This window comes from Lactuca virosa, chromosome 6, assembly GCF_052849685.1.
Source record: "Lactuca virosa cultivar CGN04683 chromosome 6, Lactuca_virosa_CGN04683_v6, whole genome shotgun sequence".
Classification (NCBI taxonomy): Eukaryota; Viridiplantae; Streptophyta; class Magnoliopsida; order Asterales; family Asteraceae; genus Lactuca; species Lactuca virosa.
Genome location: NC_136431.1, coordinates 276,755,280 through 276,771,877, shown reverse-complemented (window position 1 = coordinate 276,771,877; position 16,598 = coordinate 276,755,280). Strand labels below are relative to the sequence as shown.

At 39.5% G+C, this 16,598-nt stretch overlaps 2 long non-coding RNA genes across 2 annotated transcripts; both read right to left on the bottom strand.

Moving 5' to 3' along the window:
• Window positions 1–349: 349 nt before the first annotated feature.
• On the bottom strand, window positions 350–2,374 carry LOC145119020 (uncharacterized). The gene is made up of 3 exons (XR_013713596.1): window positions 2,038–2,374; window positions 1,863–1,947; window positions 350–510 (listed from the first exon to the last, which is right to left on the bottom strand). It is a non-coding gene; the product is annotated as an uncharacterized LOC145119020 (long non-coding RNA).
• Window positions 2,375–8,622: 6,248 nt separating this feature from the next.
• LOC145120770 (uncharacterized) lies at window positions 8,623–10,584 on the bottom strand. Its single transcript, XR_013714353.1, has 3 exons — window positions 10,311–10,584; window positions 10,136–10,220; window positions 8,623–8,783 (listed from the first exon to the last, which is right to left on the bottom strand). It is a non-coding gene; the product is annotated as an uncharacterized LOC145120770 (long non-coding RNA).
• Window positions 10,585–16,598: the final 6,014 nt, after the last annotated feature.

Genomic DNA, 16,598 nt, shown 5'->3' with positions numbered 1-16,598 from the left:
AGCAGAAAGATAAAAGTTTCTCCAATATGAAAGGAAAAGAGAGTACTTTAGTATCATGTTTTATGATAATCCTAGTGATTATGGAACAATGTCACAATTTATCCTCTAAGGACACCTTAGAGAATTTGTATGGCTAAGAAGAGGAATCAGGAATTGTTGAAATGGTTAAATCAAGAAGATGAGTCATACTTCGTTGCAAGATCAAATCTTAGAGTCATACTCCAAGATTGTACATTGAGTGACATAATCTTAAGAAAGGTTTATGTCACACCCCCAAACCAAGGATGGCGGAAACGTCCGGGGGTGGAGGACTTCATGTATAGTATCATAACAGCAATTGTAATAGTAATTCAAGCAAACACAACCAACATATATATAATTGAAAAAATATTACATCATTGTATGAATTACATGTTTACGAATCAATTACAATATGTTGATAAAATATGAAATAGTAGACGCCTTAGCGTCCCATCCTCAAAAGCACTTGATTACCTGTTTAATGATTTCCTGAGAATACAAGTTGTTTGAAAAAGTGTCAACACAAAGGTTGGTGAGTTCATAAGCTTTTCATTTGTAAAAGTAGTATTTGTGTTAGAAAAATCCAATATTTTCCTTAATGTGTAAATGTAGTCTTAAAACCCAAAGACCGAAATGTACAAGTAATTTGTCATATTTATAGTAAAACAATGCAATTTTAAATCGACATAAAATCGTTAAATTTTAATGAAGTTCCCGTAAATTCCAATGTTTGTTAATACTTTATGTGAGTTTATTATAACCATACTATGACCAAGGTTGCCTAAAACGACGTTCTTCAGGCGTCGGAAATGTTATGACATTTGTCACCCCAGACCTATCGGTCTAACTGTTGCATGCAGTTTAGGTGTGGGTTTGTCAAACCCAATATAGATCTATACACAAGTATCACGCTCTCCCTCAAGGAGACTCTGGTTACAATACAGGACTTAATGGTAATTTGAAGTAATTGTCTCACAAAGTCATTAACGGAATTTCGTGTTATGAAAACTTGGTACCGTATGGCCGTACCTTGCTTAATGAAAATATCCTTTGTATAAATGTACCCTTTTTAAATGTATGTGTTATGTAATGTATCATAAACTATACCTATTATAGTTTATCAACCAAGGGTAGTACGTGGTAATGTATGCAAACTATATTCAAAATAGTTTATTTAATGTTTGAATGTATCGATTGTACTTTGATTATAATCACTTGTTATTCTTTATATTTTATATGACCAAATCCATTTGTAAACTGATGTGTGTCTAAATATTAAGATAAAATGTCATATATTGCAGTAACATATAGTCACATAAAGATATACACCTTGCTCAACATGTTACAAGATGAAATGAAATTAACAGCAACTTTTCGTTAAAAACAGTTTCTGTTACCGTTCTTAGAAAATTTATAGAAAAATCATCACAGCTCTAAATCCAAATCCGCAAATTTTGAGAGTTTGGAATATGAGTCTAGTTTGTTCGTGAATTTTATCATGATTTTTAGTGATCTCTAACAGAGGTGAAAATGTTCATAATCACAGACTGGTCGGGGTTTGCCTCTGAAATGACAGGCAGTTTTGTAAAAATCACCATTAATTGTAGAAAAATCATTTGGAGGTGTGCAAGTAGTCATTTTAAAGCTAAGAGTTTGAACTACTTGCATCTGAAACAGTTTTGAAAACTAAAATTTTTAAGTTAGCCAAAACAGTCCGTGATTAACGTCCATCTTTTCTGATGCAATCTGTTAGAAAAAGTTTAATTGTGTTCTTGATGATTTTACTTGTATTCCCCCCTTAAAACTTAAGAAAAACATGTAAATGTATGGTATGAACTCACTTTATGTGGTTTCAGTGGATGAAAGTGAGAGAGAGGAAGTGTTCAACTCAAGAACACTAAGAAGATGTCTTGATGATTCAAAAATCTAACACCGAATAAGATGGAACTTGTGTAAGATATCAATGATTTGAGTAGAATGGAGTTTAATAATTATGTGAATGATGAAGATACTTACTAATTGAAGCAAGAAATCCCTGGAGAAAGCCTTGAAGTTCTTGAAGTTGAGAGAAAAGATGAGAGAATTTTGGAGAGTGTTCTTGGTTGCTAAGTGTAGAATGAAAGAGTTTTTATGGAGGATGAGGAGAGAGGATCAATCCTCCAGCTCTTAGAACGTGGGAAGAGCTGGAGATTGGTTGTAAAGGTCCACTAAGGAGACAAGGAGTAGTGGGAAAGAGTGGATGATCATAGAGTGAGGTGGTGGTGGCTTGCTTTTGTCATAAAATAAGGAAAAGCAAATATTCCCTCAATAATTAGTCCAACCACCAATTCTTTTAATACATTTTTATAAAAACCCTGGAGATTTATATATTTTGGGGCCTTAGTTTATAAAATAAAGTTTTGGGTGAAAATCCCACGTTAAAATAATGAAAAACGGAGTTAAAACGAAGTCGTAGTCGAAAAACCGGAAAAATTATGACACGCAAACATGCATGTCGTCTTCTTTTATGACAGGGGCTTCCTTGATACTCATTGCGTGTCCTAAACACGCGAGTCGTAAGTTTACGACAGACAAATGTGTGTCGTCTTCCTTTATGACAGGGACTTCGGTCCTGAAGCTTCAGTTTTGGGTCCTTAAGCCTATTTTACCCGTTTTTACCCCGTTTCAAGTGGTTTTTGACCCAGTTAAGGGTCGGGATGGCCCGAATGATTACAAAAAATTAAAGGAACTTTTGAGAGAGATTTGGGAGAGATTTGGGAGAGATTTTAATAGAGAGAGGTTGAGTGAAAGAGATTGTGAGAGGTTTCGTTTGTGATCTTTTTGAGTGTCCGGCTTCGCAACGAAAGGTCCATAAACCCCGTTAAGCCATGATTTAGTGTCTTACACAATCCCGATGATTGTGCAATAGTGTTTTATCGCTTTGGTTTGTTGTTTAGCATTGTTAAGGCTAAGGAAAATCAAACACATGAACTTTCCAAATGATGATTTCTCATTAAAATAGCGAATTGTATAGTGATTACATAACGTAAACCCTAGCATACAAGGGTTATTGGAGCTGACCGGTTTGACTTGTTGACTTTGAATTGACCGAAATTTGACGGTTGTCACATCATCCCCCCGTTAGAAGGAATTTCGTCCCGAAATTTTCATTTTGACTGGGATTTCAAGAGTTTGGGAAGAGATGTGGATACTTTTGTTTCATCTGATCCTCGCGTTCCCAGGTGAATTCGGGTCCTCGTTTAGCGTTCCAACGTACCTTCACGATGGGAATACGACTTTGTTTCGTTCGTTTGATTTCCCGGTCCATGATCTCCACAGGTTCTTCCACGAAGTTGAGGCTCTCATTGATCTCGATTTCCTCGAGTGGAATAATGAGAGTCTCATCGGATAGGCACTTTTTCAAGTTCGAGACGTGGAAGGTAGGATGCACATTACTAAGTTCGCGGGGTAGATTGAGTTTGTAAGCTACGGGGCCGATTCTAGCGAGAATCTCAAAAGGTCCTATGTATCTTGGATTCAGCTTCCCACGCTTTCCGAAGCGTATCAAGCCTTTCCAGGGTGAGACTTTCAAAAGGACTCGGTCTCCCACCTGGAATTCCAAGGGTTTCCTCCGCTTGTCCGCGTAGCTTTTCTGTCGGTCTCTTGAGGCTTTAAGTCGTGCTCGGATTTGTACGATCTTTTCGGTGGTTTCGCGGATGATTTCTGGACCGGTGAGAGTGCTATTAGAGACTTGCCCTCTAGCTAGCTGTGTATCCCCCACCTCAGCCCAACACAGGGGTGATCTGCATTTGCGACCGTAAAGAGCTTCGAATGGAGCGACTTTGATGCTAGTATGATAGCTGTTATTGTAGGAGAATTCGATAAGCGGTAGATGGGTATCCCATGCTTTACCGAAGTCTATCACACAAGCTCTTAACATGTCTTCCAACGTTTGAATGGTTCGCTCGCTCTGTCCGTCGGTTTGTGGGTGGTAGGCCGTACTCATGTCAAGCCTAGTTCCCAATGATTTTTGTAGAGACTGCCAAAACCGTGAGGTAAATCTACTATCTCTATCGGAGATAATGGATATCGGCACACCATGGAGTCGTACAATCTCTCTGATGTACGTTCTAGTCAGCTTCTCCATCTTGTCGGTTTCTTTTATTGGAAGAAAGTGTGCTGATTTGGTCAATCTGTCTACAATTACCCATATTGTGTCAAGACCGCCCGATGTCTTAGGCAGCTTGGTTATGAAGTCCATTGTTATTCGTTCCCACTTCCACTCAGGTATATCCGGCTGTTGTAATAGCCCGGATGGTTTCTGGTATTCGGTTTTGACCTTAGCGCAAGTCAGGCACTTGCTCACATAGGTAGCAATCTCAGCTTTCATGTTCGGCCACCAGTATAATTTCTTGAGGTCCAGATACATCTTATCCGACCCGGGATGGATGGAGTATCGAGTCTTGTGTGCTTCATTCATGACGACATCTCGGAGTCCACCGAACTTCGGTGTCCAAATCCGGTTCATGATATAACGTGCTCCATCCTCCTTGACTTCTAAGTTTTTATCCATTCCCCTTAATGTCTCTCCTGCCACCTTTTCTGGTTTCAAAGCTTCCAGTTAAGCTTCCTTGATTTGTATGGTCAGGTGGGAATGGATTGTCATTGTTAAGGATTTTACTCGGCGGCCCGAGTACTCCTTCCTGCTTAGAGCATCGGCCACTACATTGGCCTTGCCCGGATGATAACGAATTTCGCACTCGTAGTCATTCAGCAACTCCACCCATCTCCTCTGTCGCATGTTGAGCTCTTTCTGATTGAGGATATGCTGAAGACTTTTGTGATCAGTGAAGATAGTGCATTTCGTGCCGTAGAGGTAGTGTCTCCAGATCTTCAAAGCGAATACCACTGCTCCTAATTCCAGGTCGTGCGTAGTATAATTAACCTCGTGCGTCTTAAGCTGTCTCGATGCATACGCGATAACCTTCCCTCTCTGCATGAGCACACATCCGAGGCCTTGATTCGAAGCATCACAGTACACTACGAAGTCCTCGGTTCCCTCTGGGAGAGACAAGATCGGTGCGCTGCATAGGGCTTGTTTTAACGTTTGGAAAGCAGTTTCTTGTTTATTATCCCACTTGAATATCACACCTTTCTGCGTCAAAGTGGTGAGTGGTTTCGCAATCTTGGAGAAGTTTTGTATAAATCTTCGATAGTAGCCAGCAAGCCCAAGAAATTGTCGAATTTCGGTTGGCGTCTTGGGTGCTGACCAATTCTCGATTGCCTTGATCTTGGAGGGATCCACATGTATGCCTTTCTCACTTACCACATGTCCAAGGAAATCCACTTCTCTAATCCAGAATTCACACTTAGAGAACTTAGCATAAAGCTTCTCCGCTCTTAGCGTCTCTAGCACTTGGCGTAGATGTAGGCGATGCTCCTCCTCGCTTCGCGAGTAGATCAAGATATCGTCGATGAATACGATTACAAACTTGTCTAGGTAGGGTCGACACACTCTATTCATTAGGTCCATGAATACCGCAGGTGCGTTTGTTAAACCGAAGGACATCACCACAAACTCGTAGTGTCCATAGCGAGTTCTGAATGCAGTTTTGGGAATATCTTCTTCTTGAACTCGTAGTTGATGGTAGCCTGACCTTAGGTCGATCTTTGAGAAGAAATTTGCTCCTTGGAGTTGGTCGAAAAGGTCGTCGATTCGGGGCAGAGGATATCGGTTTTTGATGGTGAGCTTGTTTAGTTCCCGATAATCGATGCACATGCGAAAGGATCCGTCCTTCTTCTTTACAAAAAGGACTGGTGCTCCCCAAGGTGAGAAGCTTGGTCTGATGAACCCTTTGTTCAAAAGCTCGGTTAATTGACTGGACAACTCCTGCATTTCTGATGGTGCGAGGCGGTATGGAGCTCTGGCTACGGGGGTAGCTCCGGGTATTAAGTCAATTCTGAAATCGACTTGTCGTGCGAGTGGTACACCAGGAAGATCCTCTGGGAACACATCCGGGAAGTTACACACTTCGGGGATGTCCTTGATGTCTTTCACGTCTTGTTTCTTGTCTACTATGTGGGCTAAGAAGGCGTGGTACTCCTTCCGGAGATACTTTTGGGCTTTGATGCATGAGATGATTTGTAAATTCGCACTAGGTTTGTCACCATAGATAAGAAGGGTTTCGTCATTTGGTAGATTGAGGCGAACGACCCTTTCGTAACATAGAATGTCGGCACGGTGAGGAACTAACCAATCCATCCCGATGATTACGTCGAAGCTTTTTATGGTGACTGGCATCAGGTCAATTTTAAATGTATGGTTGTCTAGAGTGAGATTACATTCTGAGTATATATCGCTAGTGCTTTCTACTTTCCCATTTGCCATTTCTACTACATAAGTATCCTTTAGTGATTGGGGATTTTGTTCAAGTAAATGTTTATATTGGTGGCTCACGAAACTCCTCTCCGCTCCACTATCAAATAGTACGCATGCATAAGAGTTATTGAGGAGAAACGTACCGGTAACCACCGTGGGATCCTCGACTGCTTCCCCGTGTCCTATTGCCAGGACTCTTCCTACTCCACCAGCATTAGGGGCTTGTGCTTTGGGGCAGTCTCTTTTGAAGTGACCTGCGTCTCCACAGTTGTAGCAGGTCCGGGTTGCCCCCGTACTGGCGACTTGGTTGATTGGTTGAGCCGGCGCTTTACAGAAACGAGCAGTGTGCCCCTTCCTGTCGCAGTTGTTACAGTGCATCTCCCTACAAGCACCATTGTGGTGAAAGTTGCACTTGTTGCACTTAGGTAGTTTTCCCGCATATGGCTTCGGTGGTGCTGGAGTGGTAGCAGTAGTGGCAGCATTAGTGGCAGCATGGACAGCAACAATTTGTTGCTTCTTAGCGGGGTCCTGTGCTGGTTGGCTCTTCTTTTCGTTCCAGAACTTCCTTTTGTTGTTTCCCCCTTTTGATTTATCAGTGGTGGTGGTTGTAGTATTATGACCGGCTCGGTGGTCAACAAGTTGTTGTGCCAGCTCCCTGGCACTGTCAAAAGTAGTTGGCCTTGAAGCCAGGACACTACTTTGCACGTGGAGAGACAGTCCCCAAAGGTATCGCTCCACCTTTTTCTCCTCCGGAGTAACCATTGTTGGGCAGAGGAGAGCCAATTCATTGAATCGGGTGGTGTAGGTTTCAAGGTCAGAGCCCGTCATCCTGAGGTTCCAGAGTTCTTGTTCCAGCTTTTGAATTTCACCTCTCGGGCAGTACTCCTTCATCATCAACGTTTTTAGTTCTGCCCAGGTTATGGAGCTAGCCACTTCGAGAGTAAGTGACTTAACCCGGCAGTTCCACCAAGTAAGGGCCCGGCCGGTGAAGGTTAAGGTTGCGAACTTAACCTTGCTCGCTTCGGGGCAGGAGCACACCTGAAAGACTACTTCGGTCTTTTCAAACCATTGCATCAACGTGATGACTCCCCCGCTTCCATTGAAGTTGTCGGGTTTGCCATTTGTGAAGTCCTTGTATGAACACTCTTTTGCACGCCACATACTGTCTCCGTGGATAGAGTGTGTAGCTCCCGATCCCGAACCACCAGCTCCGTTGGTCCCTATATGTGACATTGCGGCCGCTACGGCTGCTGTTACTGCAGCCTGGAACATCACGGGATCAAACTGTGGAGGCGGCGGCGGAGGAGGTGTTGCTGTGTTGCTGGAAGGTCTTGGTCTTCTTCTTGGCGGCATGGTTCTGTCATAAGTCGTAAACCAATGTACTTTTAGTAAAAGTGTATTTATAGGGAGAGAAATCTTTTATACATAAAGTATATTATTACGTTGTTTTCCGGTATGTTTACGATACATACGATTTTATACTTTTTATTGACCCAATACATTGGGTTATGAGGTAAAATGAAAGTATAAAATATTTTTATTATAGTAACACAAAATACTCCTATAGTATTTGTAAATGTTTAGTTTTGAGTTTTTAAAGCATTTAGTTACTTTATAATATTCATCATACTTTTAATGAGAATTTATAAGTCCTTGTCTTACCCGTTCGGCTAACGACCCTCCACCGATCAAGGAAGCGGTGGGTGAGAGTGGACACCCATTAAGTTGCCATTTTATAGGCAACAACCTTATACCCCCCTTATAGACCGGCTTCGTGAATGAGGCGTACTAGCGGTAAGACGAGTTTGTTAGATTTGTTGTCCATCCTGACCATCCCCCGGTATATGCAAGTCAATTCCCGGACAGATATAGTTGATCAGGCTATATCCTTCCCAGACTTGATTTACATATACCAAGGCATACCCATAATGTACAACTCCTCTTCTTTTATTTTATGTTGTTGTAGTTATGACACTATGTGAGCATGTATGCATGTATTTATACTTTTTAATAAAAAGAATCATTTATTTTCTAAAAGTATATTTATTTGAAAAATGCACAAATCAGAGACTATTAGTCCCAATTGTGTTTATAGTTTGTATATCTTATGTGGTTTGATATACTTAATTCACTATAAACTGCGCTCTGATACCAATCTGTCACACCCCCAAACCAAGGATGGCGGAAACGTCCGGGGGTGGAGGACTTCATGTATAGTATCATAACAGCAATTGTAATAGTAATTCAAGCAAACACAACCAACATATATATAATTGAAAAAATATTACATCATTGTATGAATTACATGTTTACGAATCAATTACAATATGTTGATAAAATATGAAATAGTAGACGCCTTAGCGTCCCATCCTCAAAAGCACTTGATTACCTGTTTAATGATTTCCTGAGAATACAAGTTGTTTGAAAAAGTGTCAACACAAAGGTTGGTGAGTTCATAAGCTTTTCATTTGTAAAAGTAGTATTTGTGTTAGAAAAATCCAATATTTTCCTTAATGTGTAAATGTAGTCTTAAAACCCAAAGACCGAAATGTACAAGTAATTTGTCATATTTATAGTAAAACAATGCAATTTTAAATCGACATAAAATCGTTAAATTTTAATGAAGTTCCCGTAAATTCCAATGTTTGTTAATACTTTATGTGAGTTTATTATAACCATACTATGACCAAGGTTGCCTAAAACGACGTTCTTCAGGCGTCGGAAATGTTATGACATTTGTCACCCCAGACCTATCGGTCTAACTGTTGCATGCAGTTTAGGTGTGGGTTTGTCAAACCCAATATAGATCTATACACAAGTATCACGCTCTCCCTCAAGGAGACTCTGGTTACAATACAGGACTTAATGGTAATTTGAAGTAATTGTCTCACAAAGTCATTAACGGAATTTCGTGTTATGAAAACTTGGTACCGTATGGCCGTACCTTGCTTAATGAAAATATCCTTTGTATAAATGTACCCTTTTTAAATGTATGTGTTATGTAATGTATCATAAACTATACCTATTATAGTTTATCAACCAAGGGTAGTACGTGGTAATGTATGCAAACTATATTCAAAATAGTTTATTTAATGTTTGAATGTATCGATTGTACTTTGATTATAATCACTTGTTATTCTTTATATTTTATATGACCAAATCCATTTGTAAACTGATGTGTGTCTAAATATTAAGATAAAATGTCATATATTGCAGTAACATATAGTCACATAAAGATATACACCTTGCTCAACATGTTACAAGATGAAATGAAATTAACAGCAACTTTTCGTTAAAAACAGTTTCTGTTACCGTTCTTAGAAAATTTATAGAAAAATCATCACAGCTCTAAATCCAAATCCGCAAATTTTGAGAGTTTGGAATATGAGTCTAGTTTGTTCGTGAATTTTATCATGATTTTTAGTGATCTCTAACAGAGGTGAAAATGTTCATAATCACAGACTGGTCGGGGTTTGCCTCTGAAATGACAGGCAGTTTTGTAAAAATCACCATTAATTGTAGAAAAATCATTTGGAGGTGTGCAAGTAGTCATTTTAAAGCTAAGAGTTTGAACTACTTGCATCTGAAACAGTTTTGAAAACTAAAATTTTTAAGTTAGCCAAAACAGTCCGTGATTAACGTCCATCTTTTCTGATGCAATCTGTTAGAAAAAGTTTAATTGTGTTCTTGATGATTTTACTTGTATTCCCCCCTTAAAACTTAAGAAAAACATGTAAATGTATGGTATGAACTCACTTTATGTGGTTTCAGTGGATGAAAGTGAGAGAGAGGAAGTGTTCAACTCAAGAACACTAAGAAGATGTCTTGATGATTCAAAAATCTAACACCGAATAAGATGGAACTTGTGTAAGATATCAATGATTTGAGTAGAATGGAGTTTAATAATTATGTGAATGATGAAGATACTTACTAATTGAAGCAAGAAATCCCTGGAGAAAGCCTTGAAGTTCTTGAAGTTGAGAGAAAAGATGAGAGAATTTTGGAGAGTGTTCTTGGTTGCTAAGTGTAGAATGAAAGAGTTTTTATGGAGGATGAGGAGAGAGGATCAATCCTCCAGCTCTTAGAACGTGGGAAGAGCTGGAGATTGGTTGTAAAGGTCCACTAAGGAGACAAGGAGTAGTGGGAAAGAGTGGATGATCATAGAGTGAGGTGGTGGTGGCTTGCTTTTGTCATAAAATAAGGAAAAGCAAATATTCCCTCAATAATTAGTCCAACCACCAATTCTTTTAATACATTTTTATAAAAACCCTGGAGATTTATATATTTTGGGGCCTTAGTTTATAAAATAAAGTTTTGGGTGAAAATCCCACGTTAAAATAATGAAAAACGGAGTTAAAACGAAGTCGTAGTCGAAAAACCGGAAAAATTATGACACGCAAACATGCATGTCGTCTTCTTTTATGATAGGGGCTTCCTTGATACTCATTGCGTGTCCTAAACACGCGAGTCGTAAGTTTACGACAGACAAATGTGTGTCGTCTTCCTTTATGACAGGGACTTCGGTCCTGAAGCTTCAGTTTTGGGTCCTTAAGCCTATTTTACCCGTTTTTACCCCGTTTCAAGTGGTTTTTGACCCAGTTAAGGGTCGGGATGGCCCGAATGATTACAAAAAATTAAAGGAACTTTTGAGAGAGATTTGGGAGAGATTTGGGAGAGATTTTAATAGAGAGAGGTTGAGTGAAAGAGATTGTGAGAGGTTTCGTTTGTGATCTTTTTGAGTGTCCGGCTTCGCAACGAAAGGTCCATAAACCCCGTTAAGCCATGATTTAGTGTCTTACACAATCCCGATGATTGTGCAATAGTGTTTTATCGCTTTGGTTTGTTGTTTAGCATTGTTAAGGCTAAGGAAAATCAAACACATGAACTTTCCAAATGATGATTTCTCATTAAAATAGCGAATTGTATAGTGATTACATAACGTAAACCCTAGCATACAAGGGTTATTGGAGTTGACCGGTTTGACTTGTTGACTTTGAATTGACCGAAATTTGACGGTTGTCACAGTTTATAACGCTAATCAAATGTAGAGTAGAATTTTTTCTTACTCTTGTACATTTGAAATTTGTGACAACCCGAAATTACTATTCTGTACAACCATTCACTTCAATAGAAGTCAAAACTGTTTCTGCTAATTTTCAAGCTTTTTGGAATAAGTTTGAGTGTTTTAAAGTTAGTACTTTAGGAGATATCAGGAAAGAGGATGCCCTAGGGTTTATTGTGCAACAATAAAGTCCCAAAACTCCAAGAGTTTGGAGTTTACGGCCTAAACAAAGGTGTTTACGGCCGTAAACCCAAAAAGGGGGTATAAATATGACACTTAGTCATTATTTACCACTTTTTCACATTTTCAAGATCCAAACTCAAATCCTCTCAAGTAGCATCCCAATTTTCCTTCTTGATCTTCAACTTGTAAGTGTTTCTAGTCGTAAAAAGTTGATATCTTACTTAATCTAGTGATCTTACACACTTACATCCGTGAAATCATTCCAAAAGTGTAGATCTTCAAGTTTCACCAAGAACACACACTAGTGTTCTTGGACTTTTAGCACCTTTTCAAGCTTCCACCTAGTAAGTACTCCTACCCTAGTGTATTATAAGACTTGTTACACTTCAAATCATCAAGAAAACACCAAAGAAACACAAGATCAAGGTGTTTACGGTCCAAGATGTTCTTGGACCGTAAACCCTAACAAAGGGGCCAAAGTGGCCCTAGTCTCTTACCAAGCCTTGGAAACTAGCTTAGATCCCTTCCTTGATGTGCTTAGTACTTGAAACAACAAAAAGACCATAAACCATTTGGGTTTACGGCCGTAAACCCAAAGAGAAATGGTCCAAGGACCGTAAACTCCCCAAAGGAGTGAAATGGTGCCCTAATCTCTTCCAAAGGCTTAGACATGAAGTAGGAATGCTTCTTATGACCTTCTAAGCTTCAAAACTCAACATGGTAAAGAAAACATGAGTTTACGGCCGTAAACTCATGGGTTTACGACCGTAAACTCAAGGGATTGTGGTCACAAAACCGTAAACTCAAAAGAGGTTTACCCTTGAACCCTAAACTCAAATGCAAGGTCCTACCACCCTTAGATGCAATCCTTAGGACTTATAGCACTTAAATCAAGTGTTTTACTTGTCTTAGGATGTCTTAAACTCGGTTAATTAGTTGTTTTATGACTAATTGAATACATATATGTGTTATTATATGTTAAATAGGATCATTGTGTGTGTACAAGTCTTCACTTGACACTTAGCATCCTATACATTCCGTTCATCCAAACCACTCACTACAGGTGAGTTCATACCCCTTAATTAACCTTTTAAATGTTTTTAAATGCTTTTATGGGGGGGAAATACAAGTTGAACAATTGGAGCTATTATATCAATCACATGTGATTAATAACTACCAAACAAGTGGATTTCTTACTTTCCAAACTGTGTTATCAAACTGTTTTACTTCAAACTGTTTTACTTTAAACTGTGTTACAAACTCTTTTATATATCAAATGCTTTTACTTAAACTCTTTTAACTTATATTCTGTGTATCTATGTAGATATAGTTATATAAGTAGGATTGAAAGGACTTAGGACTGATAGCCTACCTTACTTCCTGTTCCTTGTTTGGTTGTGGACTTAGGGTATCAAGGTTATTTGTCCGAAGGTCGTTTGAATCCTAGTTATATATTATGTATATGTATATAGATATAAAAGGTTACTTCTTTCATTCAGTTCAATACCTTTGGGTAGCAAAGGTATACACACATGTTCATATACACAAACCACATTACTAGTAAACTATAATAGGTATAATTTAGGGAAACACTAATACTATTACTAGAACAATGAAACATACAATGAGTCAGTTCATACATGAGTCATAACAAACAAACATAATACATAGTGATGAGAAATAAACATAATACATAGTGAGGAGAAACAAACATAATACATAGTGATGAGAAACAAACATAATACATAGTGAGGAGAAACAAACATAATACATAGTGATGAGAAACAAACAATACAGGCTAGACAGAGGAAGAACACACAATACAGCTGGCACATACATTACATATACATTATTATAGTTATGTGAGCCACTAAACGGGGCATGACACTACCTGTCATGACCGTTTTTGTATCCAGAATCTTCTTAAGTGGGGAGTGTATGAGTTTGTTTATAGATCTATACTGGATTGACTATCCTACACCTTGCTTCTCGCTACAGTGGGACTTGCAAGTCTACGGGTGCCAAACGTCATTTCTTACGACGTCTTACATCGTCGTTTTTCTATGAGTCGGTAGCAGGGTACAGGCCGATCACATGGTACTTTAAATAATAATTAGTTTAAGGTAGTTAGTACATCAGTAGTTACTTAATACAACACTACAGTACTATTTCATTTTCCCATTACATTCACTTTGTGAACATTCACACAATGCACTGTAATGTAAAAACTATATTTTTGGTTAATGATAGTCAGATTTGGGAAAATACATACTCTTACAAGAGACACACACACAGACACTAGATGCCTTGGTAGAAGGCTACTTTTAGTAGGAAACATAGGGTTTTCTAGGAGAGTTCAAAACGTCTTACAAAACATCTTACAAAAACCTCTTACAAAACATCTTACAAATACTTTCGTACAAATACAGACACTAATTTACTTATGATCTCACCAGCTTTAAAGCTGATACTCGCTTTCAAAATAACTTGTATTCTCAGGTTACTAGTAGACAGGTACCGGAGCCAGGTTTTGGGAAGATGGAGCTCGTTCAAGACTCATCTTTCATTTTGAATTATATTTTGGTGTCTATTAAATTTGACAGAACACACTTGTATTAAAATTATACTATTAATGCAATGGATGATGTTGTTTCTTGTTTACTACTTTGCATTGTTGTGATACTGTACATGACGTCCTCCGCCCCAGAACGTTTCCGCCGTTCTTGGTTTTGGGTGTGACAGATTGGTATCAGAGCATTGTTTATAGTGAATTGAGTATATCAACCCATAAAAGATATACAGACTATAAATACATTAGGGATTAAAATACTCTGATAAAGAGTTTATACTTTTAAATAATAAAATATTTAATTAAGTATACATGCCTGCATTCATACTAAAATCAGTGTCACTAGGACAGAACAAAAGTATTACGATTGTTAGGCAGCACAAGTAGACTTAGAGACATATAGTCAAAACTGGGAAGATATAGCCTGATCAACTATATTATCCGGGGGTTGACTAGCATGTGCCTAAGTGTGGTTGTGAGGTTGCAACAAGTCTAAAAACTTACCCACAATACCACAATGAGAACAATAGAACATAAACCTAAAATACTATAGGAGTATTTTGTGTGTTACTATAAACTACTTATGTGTTAGATTCTTATATCCCTTTTCTCGCGTAGATAACATGGTTGGATTCCATCCCCACCACAACTTGTACTTCCCTAACCAAGGTAATGATGGAGGGTTTGAAGCAGAGCCAGAAAATGATCACCCAATCCCTATGGATGGTCACCAGGCTGAAGGCTTTGCAGATGGTTCTGACTCCGAGCCTGAAGTTGAGAAGCTACCCCCGATGGCTCCTGTCCCAAATCCTAACCCTCGTCCGGCTTTTCAAGGCCCGACACCTCCATGGGTGGAAAGCTTGGAAACATGGAGCCAAGGGCAGGATCAGCCCATGCCATTTAATGGAAACCAAAGCTTTTATGACCCGAGCGAAGGGGGCTCAGCAGACAGAGTCTTGTCAATCCTGGTCCGCAGAGTGGCCCGAAATGAGATTCAAGGCAGGACAGCTGTCCATCAAATCACGGAAGTTGTCACCAATGCGAGAAAGCATACCCTCCGAACCATTCGTCTGGAAGATGCTCGTGACAGATCTAGGGGAGACCATGAGACCCTGCAACAAGAGCTAGCTGAAACTCGGGCTGAAGTCATAGAGCTCCGAGTACGCCAAAGGGTGTACGAGAGATACTTACTTGATATGGAGCGTCTGCTGGCTGAACTGAGGGTTCACCCAAGGGATAACCGTCCCCAGTAGGAGATATTCTCCCTTTATTTCCCTGGTTGAAAGAATAGTCTTCCTAGCTTTGCTCTAAGTACTACCTTTCTAAGTAACTAACTTTGTATTGTAAGTACCTACTAGTTAGGCGAGTATGCCGTCAAAACTTTTGTTACTTCGTATAAGATGTAAGACCTACTTCAAGGTCATTTTCCCCAAACGTATTACATCTTAAATATTAATGATATTGCCAGTCGGCTAATTACTGTGTCAATCTTTGTTCAAATACTTTCATCCCGCTATCGCTAGAATTTATCTGAAACTCACTCTAGTAAAAAATTTGAGCTTTAGTAAATTAGCTCAAGGATTTCTTCCAATTTTTGTCAAAAGTTGGATCTTGTTATCCACCAACCAATGATAGTCTAGTGCAAAATAGCAATTGTCTAGTAACCATTCTATGAACTTACTTCTACTCTTCACTAAGACTGCATCATAGGGATGCAGGTCAAACCCTCGAGAACTTACTCCTACTCTTTACATAAATGGTCGAAATACTCCTAAGTTCAACCATCATCACTCACGAACTCATTTTCTTTTCCATATCAGAATCATGTCGTCACCCAGAAATAACAAGCCGAGCAACGAAACCCCTATCCTTCACATCGACGTCGCTACTTTCCAAGCCGCGGTATCAGCTGCCGTGGCAGCTGTCCTTGCAAACCTCAACGCTAACAACGCAAGCAAGGCTGACAAAGGGGCGGATGAATCCAACCGTTGTATCAATCCGGGAAACCAACAAATGATAACAGTCGCAGACTTGCAAAGTAGTAAAACCGAGAAAAGAAAACGAAAGCGCCAAGCCCAAAAGGAGCGCAAGCGATCCCAAAGACTTGCCATACAACAGCAACAAGTGGCAACCCCTGCCATCCCAGTACCGATCAGACCATACGAGGGAAAGCTTACAAAGTGTGACAAGCGTAGCTTTCATCATAATGGGGCTTGCCATGAAATGCAATGCTGCAATTGCCACAAAATAGGGCACCATGCTCGTAACTGTGGAGCACCGGCACGACCCATCACTCCAGTCCCTGACACCGGAGTCAGCCAGGCTTGCTTTGGTGGCGGTAAAATTGGACACCTTAAGAGGAATTGTTCGAAAAGGAGGAGCAGCGAAAGCGACCGTGTCCACGT